General features: G+C 48.8%; 1 pseudogene; it reads left to right on the forward strand.

The window, feature by feature from the left end:
- The window catches only part of LOC121103508, a 2,273-nt pseudogene extending 1,223 nt beyond the window's left edge, over positions 1–1,050 (forward strand).
- Positions 1,051–8,956: the final 7,906 nt, after the last annotated feature.

Here is an 8,956-nt window from a genome sequence, read left to right on the forward strand (position 1 = left end):
ACTGGGGAGAACTCCGGTTAGCTGGCATGTTCCTGCTGGGCCTCAGCTCCCGGGCTCTCTTGCTGATGACTCCGCTCTTCCCAGGAGCTTGAAGCCAGGCGGGCACCTGGGGACTCAGTCAGAGCCGCTGGGGCCGGGAGGTAGGTCCTGCAGCCTCTGCTACAGGGTCCGGCCCAGGGGCTCTGCAGACTCCAGGAAGCCCTGGAAAGCCAGTGTCCACGTGGTCATTCACCATTCACCCCACCGAATTTTAAGAGTTACTGGGTAGGATGTGGTATCAAGGGATTGTTAACTTTGTGAGGTGTGTAAGGTTCTTGTGGTTCTGTTCAGACAAGCAGTATTTACTTATTAAAGATACATACCGAAGTATTTATAGGTGAAATAACATCTGGGATTTTCCTTAAAAATGTTCCAGCAAGGGCAAGATACACCGATTTCCGCACCTTATTTGCAATGCACCAAGAAATGAGGTAGATTGAGCCACGACCACAGCAAAGGGCAGCAAGATGGTGATGACCGGGGGCCTCTGCTCATTCTCAGCTTCAGGGAGAAGCAGAGGGAGTACCCGACAGGTGCCCGCAAGCGGAAGCTGGAGCCAAGAAGGAGGCCGTTATCCTTCATGCCGCAACAGTTCAAGGAGCGCAAGCTCTGGGAGGAGCGCCCCCGGGAATCCTTGAAGATGCTGGCGGAGAGAGAGGAGGCTCTGGAAGAGTCAGATGAGCTGCAGTGGCTGGTGGCCCCGAAGACAGAGTTGGTGCAGTGTGACCACCCCAACCACACAGCCACTGTGAGCGCCACCAGCGACCGGGACCTCTCCGGGACCCGCCTGAGCAAGGGGCCAGGCTGGGTCGGTGGAGGCAGCATCATCCATGGAGAAGCCAGCCAGAGCCACACCCGGGAAGCCCAGAGCCCCCCAGCCACCCCAGTGGGTCTCCTCTCTCCCACTATCGCTGCATGTACGATCATAAGAAGGTCAAGAGCAAATACCCCGGACTGACCCAGGACTCCACCACGAAGCGCCTGAGGACCAGTAGGACCCAGCCCCCCTAGCGGAGAGGCAAAGCCCGGCAGAGCCAGCAGGGAGCCCCAAACCGGGCCATGCTCCCAGCCTCGGCTGCAAGGACCTGTCCTGTCTCAGCGTGTGGCCGTTCCTGTGACCCAGCCCACGCTGGGGTGATCACTCCACAGCCCCAAGTTGGAATGCCAGCACCTCTCCAGCCTGGGGCTTGGACCCCAGAAGCAGCCGGTAGCTGAGAGCTGGTCTCTCCGGGAAAGAGCCTTCAGAGCCAAGTTTGAGGCCCTCGGCCTTCATCGGATTTGTGAAACGAAGGGCGCTGGTGGTCAGTTTGTCCTTGGCCTGCATGCTGCTGCCGAGGGCAGGTTTCTGGGGTAGTGGAAACAGGGTCAGTCCTTATTCTCCAGTAGTTTTCCCTGTGGGCATGAAGACATAGTGTTAGATCTGGGCCCCTAACCAGGAGTGGAAGCAGCTGAATTCCCTGCCCCCAAACTTGGGCAGTGCCCCCAGGCTTCCAGCAGCTCTCAGACAAGCCCAACAAAAAAGGAGTGATTAATGCCTTTTAAAGAAACTGCGTCTTGACTCGCTTGAAAGCCTGGCGTTCTGCAAGGGCTGGCATTTCTTCACACTCCTTCCGGATGGAGCAGTGAAAACCAGCTTTGTCCCTTCCTTGTCCCAGCTTAAGAGGGGCGCACCTCACTTACACACAGCGCTGTTTTGCGGACTGAGCAGGGCCATTGGCTGAATCCAGATCCACCTGCATCAGGGAGATGTGCCAGCGAGGACCACCAGAGCCCTTGCTAGACACCCCCCCCACCCCCGCCACTTTCTGGTTCCTCTGATTCTGGGGCCGGAGCACAGGAATCTCAGGTTATAACTCTGGTTGGGGGAGCTATGTTGGGTCCTAACACTAGGACTGTAAAGGGAGTAAGATTTGCCCTCAGCTACCGGCAACGTTCATGGAGCAGTGAGAGAGACGGTCAAGGTGACCGGACAGTGCTGTAATGGGAGCACAGTTGTAGGGTCTCCCCAGCCCTGGGATGTGGCAGGCTTGGGAATGGTGGCTCCGTTGTGCTGTACCTGGGGGAGGACAGGCGCTCTCCCATGTCGCTATCAAAACCCACCTCCTGGTGATGCCCAATGACAGCAGGTGAGGGGCCACACTTGGGCTCAGCTCCTTCCACCTGCTCTCCCTGCTGCCTTCTGGCGGTCCTCCCTGGGCTTGGGGGTGAGGTGACGCCCCCTGCTTGGCTGCCTCCATCCTGGGCAGAGCACGAGGCCTATTACCGATCTTTCCAGGTGCTTCTGGTCCTCAACCCAGGCCAATGAGTGTGAGTTCGCCCCCCTGGGGACCCCGTGAGAAGAACAGAGCTGGCCTGGGGGGATTAGTACACATAGCAGGGCTTGGGTTTGAATCCTGGCTCTGCCACTTGGCCACCATGCTAACTCCTCACTGACCTCTCCGGGTCTGTTTCCCCAAGAGTGAGACAACACACCTGGCATTCCCAGGTAGGCCTTCAGTGTGTGCTCATTGCTGCCACCATCTACGGAGATCTCTGACCCTGTGTCTCCTCCCCGCCCCTCCCGAGGGACACAGGGGTCACTTATGACTAACATCTACAGTTTGTAACATTTACAAGTATTAAATTCTCATCCACTCTCAAAAGAAAAAAGATGGGTTGGTGGACAGGGCGATGTTCGAAATTTTATACAACATTGGGGAAAATACTCTAACAACAAATAATTCCCAGAATATATGAAACAAAAATGGCAAACAGATGTTGATGGTCAGGACTGCACAACTGTTCGTAGGAGCTCATTATACCATTCTCTCGTGTTTTGTGGATGTTCGAAATTTCCCAAAGTACAAGTATTTTAACATTTTTTTTTTTTTACCAGTATGAACACTGAGGACATCATGCTAAGTAAAATAGCCCAGTCACAAAAGGACAAATACCGGACGCCTGGGTGGCTCAGTCGGTTAGGCGTTTGCCTTCGGCTCAGGTCCTGATCCCGGGATCCTGGGATCGAGTCCTGCATCAGGCTCCCTGCTCATCGGGGAGTCTACTTCTCCCTCTACCCCTCCCCCCTGCTCATGATCTCTTTCTCTCTCTCTCAAATAAATAAAATCTTAAAAAAGCAAAATAAACTTTAAAAAAAAGACGAACACTGCACGATTCCACATATAGGAGGTCCCTAGGGTAGTCGAAATCATAGAGACAGGAAGTAGAATGGTGGGTGCCAGAGGCTGGTGTAGGGAGGGGGAGTTGGGGAGTTAGCAGTTCATGGGTCCAGGGTTTCAGTTTTGTGAGATGAAAAGTTCTGGAAGTTGGCTGCACGGCAGTGTGAAAATACTTCATGCTACTGAACTATACACTTAGAAACAGTTAAGATGGCACATTTTGTGTTACACGTACTTTCCCACAATTCTGTTGTTGTAATTTTTAAGTTTACTGGGCAAATACATCGTGGAGGCACTTGAGAGAGGCCGCAGTGCTGGATACGATACAGAAAGTGCAGTCAAAATCAACTCTAGATTTTAGTCATGCTGAAATACTGGAACTACCACGAAACTCTGAGTAAAATTAACAAGTTTCTATTCCAGTTCTTCCTCTTTTTAGATGTGAAAATAGAAAGAAGGTAGTTTTCACTTGCTTTGTCTTGAAGATGTGTATGAAAATTCCTATCGGTCAATGCAAAGGTATTTTCAGACCAAGAGTACAGAGAACTTACCATCAATGCTCTGGGCTTGAGAAAAATATTTGACAAAAGTCTCTAACCTTAGAACAGAAATCTCAAAATGAGGAAAATGGTAGCAAGAAATGACTCTTGTAATGTACACATGAAATGAAATCTAAATGGATGTGATTGGGCATTTAAGATAAATATTCTTGGCTGTAAGAGGGAAAAAAAAACCAATAACAGCCCAGGGCCTGAATATTTTTATTAAAAAATAAAATATTAAAAACATAAAATAAACTCTAGATCAAGAAAACCACATATTACAAAAGCATAGCTTACGGGGTTTATGATAAGGCAAACCTCCTTGTCACCACTACCAAATTCAAGAAAGAACTTTACCACTCACCCCCAAAGCCTCATTCAAATTTAACCTATCAACCATTACACCGGCTTCACAGCAATGATTTCCTTGCATTTTTTTTATTGTTTTATTGCCCAGTGTACATCCCAAACATCGTAGTTTAGTCTTCTCTATTAAAAAAAAAAGTTGTTAAATATTTTGGGGGGGCTCCCATCTGGTTCAGTCAGAAGAGCGTGCGACTCTTGATCTTGGGGTCCTGAGTTCAAGCCCCATGTTGGGCGTAGAGATGACTTAAAGAAATAGACTTTAAACAATTGTTAGGTTTCGAAGTCTCTTAATTTTCCCATTTCTCCCTCAGGTCCGGACTTGAGTGATTGCATACACGTGGCGCGGTGCCTAGAAAACCCACACGACTCTTCCTATGTGCTTCTCCTCTACTGTCACGTGACCGCCACACTCGCAACCCTTCTGACAGCAGGTGTGCGGGCAGGTGTGCGAGCGTTTTCCCCGTGCCAAGCAGCTCTGTGAGGCCAGCTGGGTGTCCTCCAATTTAACTCAGTTCTGACACTACCTGGACATAGGGTCAGATCCCACAAGGTAAGGGCTCAGCCCCACCGACTGCTCCGTCCCCTCCACTTGAGATGCCCATCCCAAGGCCAGGTCGTCACCTGGGCCTCTGACAGGTGGGCTATCAATCAGAGGTTCCTCTGACAGCGTCTTCGGGTTCGATTAATTTGCCAGAGCGGCTCCCAGGGAACCAGCTTACTTCCTGTTTACCAGTTTGTTACAGAAGGATATGATAAGGGATACAGATGAAGGGCCAGATGGAAGAGGTGGGTAGGAGAGGGTATGCGAAGGGGTGCGGAGCGTCCATGTTCTCTCTGGGGTATCACACTCTCAGCAGCCCCACATGTTCACCAACCTGGAAGCGCTCCCAACCGTGTACTTTGGGTTGTTTTTTTTTTAATTTTATTTTGAGAGAGAGAGAGAGAGAACTAGTGGAGAGGCAGAGGGAGAGAGGAAGAAAGAACTTTTTTTTTAAATTAAGATATTTATTTATTTATTTATTTATTTATTTATTTATTGGAGACAGAATGAGTGAGAGCACAAGCCAGGGGGAAATGTGGGGGAAAAGCAGGCCCCCCGCTGAGCAAGGAGGTTGATGGAGGACCCCATCCCAGGACCCCAGGATCATGACCTGAGCCGAAGGCAGACGCTTAACCACCTGAGCCCCCCAGGCGCCCTACTTTGGGGGTTTTTATGGAAGCACCATCATGTAGGCATGATCGATGATTAACTGTTTCCAGTCCCTCTTCCTGCTCTGGAGCAGTTGCGGGGGGCGGTGCTGAAAATCCCGGTCTTCTAATCATGGCTTTAGTCAGGATCCAGGACTCACCTAGAGTCATCTCATTAGAACAAAAGACATGACTATCATCCAGGAAATTCCAAAGGACTTGCAAACCCTGTGCCAGGAACCAAGGGGCAGAGACCGATATAGATTTTTTTTCTATTATGTCCCATGCAGTTTCATGTATTTCTCTGTACTTGCTTCCTGCAAATTGGCAGCTGGATGCAGAGGCCAGAGCTGGTTCAGGTTTGATCTCTTGGGTAATAGTACAGACGCGGGCATGTCTTCTCATCGGGGGACACATATTGTCTGATTGTCATTCTTTTTGTGATGTTAGCAGCTGAGATTCCCAACGCCTAGATCCATTCATTGGTGGTTGCAAAATTATGATATCCAAATTTTAACAATTCGTTTTCATTTGTTAATTGCAGTACTTATAACGGGATGCTTTCAGCCACCTATTGTTTGGTTACCAATGCTATAGTTCATATGGGAAGGGCAGGCTAAATGTTTTATTCTTTCCCCTTTGTTTGCCAGTTTTCAAGAGAATGGTTTGGTTCCCTCTCATCTTCCAAAGTCACGACTTGATCAAACATCACTGTGAACTCATTAATTTAAACATATTAGATGGGTTTCAATCAAATTGCAATTATTATCTTCTTGAAGCTCGTATGATCTCATCTGTGGCCAATGGGAGACTCCTGAAGCTGGCACCCGGGTCCTTTGGCCATGACCCAAGGAGGTCTTGACAACTTCCTCACAATCTGCTACAATGACAAGATTCTGGGATCATCTTGTACATTTCCAGTCCCAGACCTGGAATCGGCCATTTCTCCAAGAAACACTGATTTCTTTCCGTGGGAAATGGTATTTCAAGGCTATAGTCTGGGTGCCAGGGTGGCTAGCTACTGAGTTAGTCGTTGTTTCTAGGCCTCTTCAGCAGATAGAACTAGAAAGTACGCACATGAGTGCACGCACTCACATTCTTCTTTTTTTAAATGCACTATCTTATGAGATCATACTGATATTTCCGATTTAAATTCAGGAATACAGATTTTTTGTTTTTTAACCTCTTGTGTATTGTATCTGTATTTCCTTCTTCCACAGCCAAAACAAAGGTTCTTGAAAATAACAAGGGATGATAGAATATCTCATAATTAATCATTGACTTTATCCCACTGTGTTAGGGGTTCCCAAGACCACCTCACATTTGGTGACTCGCTAGAAAAACTCATAAGATGGAACCTATAGTCGTATTCACGGCTAAGGTTTATTGCAGCAAAAGGATTTGTGACAGAAAAAGCAAGGGAAAAAGACATAGATGGGCAGAATCTAAAGGATGCCATGCACAGGCTTTCTTATGCTTTCTCCCTCCCACGATGGGTCACGAAGAGCTCACTGTTTCCTAGCAACGAAAATGCAGCGACTCATGTGTGATGTTTCTGCCCGGGGAAGCCATTAGAGACTCAATGCCTAATTATTGGGGGCTGGTCAATAGGCACTCTCTGCCTAGCACAAACCAAAAGTGCAGACCCTTTTTTAAAAAAGATTTTATTTATTTAATTAGAGAGGGAAAGAGAGAACCACAGAGATGGCGAAGAGAGCACGAGCCAGGAGGAGAGGGAGAAGCAGGCTCCCGACTGACCAGGGAGTCCACCGCAGCGCAGCACAAGGCTCAATCCCAGGACCCTGGGATCATGACCTGAGCCGAAGGCAGACGCTTAATCAACCCAGGTGCCCCAAAAGTCCAGACTCTAATGGAGGAAAGGAGGTAAGCAGCACAAACCACGCTGTTTGCACAAATAGTCTGGGAACAGTGAGCCATTCTGGTCAGTTAAGGAACAGCGGGACTGCTCCCCAAATCCAAGTTCCCAGCCAAGTGCCAACCTTGCAAGCAGGCCTTTCAAAGGATAGCAGTCTCTGGCCTGCTTTATTAGTCTCTTTCTGGAGAGTTCATCCCTTGACTCTTGGCCAAGTCAACTTTACAGCAAAATTATCAGTAGGACCACAAGCAGCAGGGTGAGACCAACCTGCAGCCTTGACCTCATTCACACCTTCCAGGGGTCCTAGATTTCACCAGTTAAAACAAATCCCATTAACCACAAAGATCTATCTATCTATCTATCTATCTATCTATCTATCTATCTATCTATCCTAGAAAGCCAGGTGGCTTCTTCCTTAAGTTTCTATCTTAACCCTTTTGGACCTGGCTCATGGCATCCATTCAGACTACGTGTACTCTGGTCAGGAAGCGGAAGCTTCCAGTCTTGCAGGCTGAGGCAGTGTCGGGATAGTCCGGGGGCACACACAGGAGGTGCAGTCCCAGGGGGCACACATGGCACCCCAGGGAACAGTTTACAACTGTTAGGGCACCCTGAGCAGGATAGGTGCTAGTCAGGCAGTACGGGTTAACAGGGCACCTTCCTCCAGTGTGGCCTCCCACCCAGTCCAATCCAAATAATTCTGTTTAGTCCTTGGTTTCAGAGGGACGGCCTGAAAGCAAGCCAGTTTCCATTGGTTCTGCTTGTCTGAGACAAATGTCCTCCCTCTCATGAGTGTAGACGACATCTGGAGGTGTCAGAGCCCCCGGCAGGTGTGACATGGGCTCAGCAGTCAGTTTGCATTCAAGGCGCTCACAGCAGCTTGGATATCAAACACCGTGGCGCCTTTTTCTTCCGGAAGACAGGAAGCTTCCAGAACACTCCAGAAAAGCAAAGATCATTAATGCCCACTGTACTCCCTGGCTCCTCCCCAGATGTCTCCTTATTTCTCCATGGTTACACCATCAGTGTGTCTCACTCAGTGACCTAACCTTACATTTCCCAAGCATTTTATTCTCCACCAAACCTTTTGTCTGGGAGGGTTGCATGCAAGAAGGACAAAAACATTTTCCCCAGAAAAACATTGTTATACAATTTTAACCAGAAAGATGCATCATGTCCGGGAATCGGTCAGGAAGAATTCTCAACTTTCAATTTTTTTTTCAAAATGGGTTTACATAACCTCCCACTCCTTTCATCCTGATCATTTCCCCAGTGAACAACCTAGAAAAACATCAAGCCCTTGCTGGGGACAGCTGCATTCGGTAATCAAATACCTGGCAAATGCGTGTGTAGCAAAGAGAGAGGTGAAGAGTCAGGGTGTCAATTCAGGGGTACGAACTGCAAGGAATCTGGAAATTTGAACACAGCAACTCAACAACAGCAAGACATATCCAAGACAGTGTCAGGAGTCCCATCTGTACGGAGTGGGTGAAAGGTCACATTCCCCGCAATGTCACCCCTACAGTTAGTCTCTGAATCAGTGATATAAAGCCAACCAGAGGGCGCCTGGGTGGCTCAGTCGGTTAAGCATCTGCCTTGGGCTCAGGTCATGATCCTGGGGTCCTGGGATCGAGCCCCGCATCGGACTCCCTGCTCAGCTGGGAGCCTGCCTCTTCCTCTCCCCCTGCCCTTTCCCCACTCGTGCTTTCTCTCTCTTGCTCATTCTTTCTCTCAAATGAATAAAAGCAATCTTTAAATAAATAAATAAAAATAAAGCCAGCCAGCAG

Source organism: Ursus maritimus (assembly GCF_017311325.1).
Source record: "Ursus maritimus isolate PB19 chromosome X unlocalized genomic scaffold, ASM1731132v1 scaffold_X1, whole genome shotgun sequence".
Taxonomy (NCBI): Eukaryota; Metazoa; Chordata; class Mammalia; order Carnivora; family Ursidae; genus Ursus; species Ursus maritimus.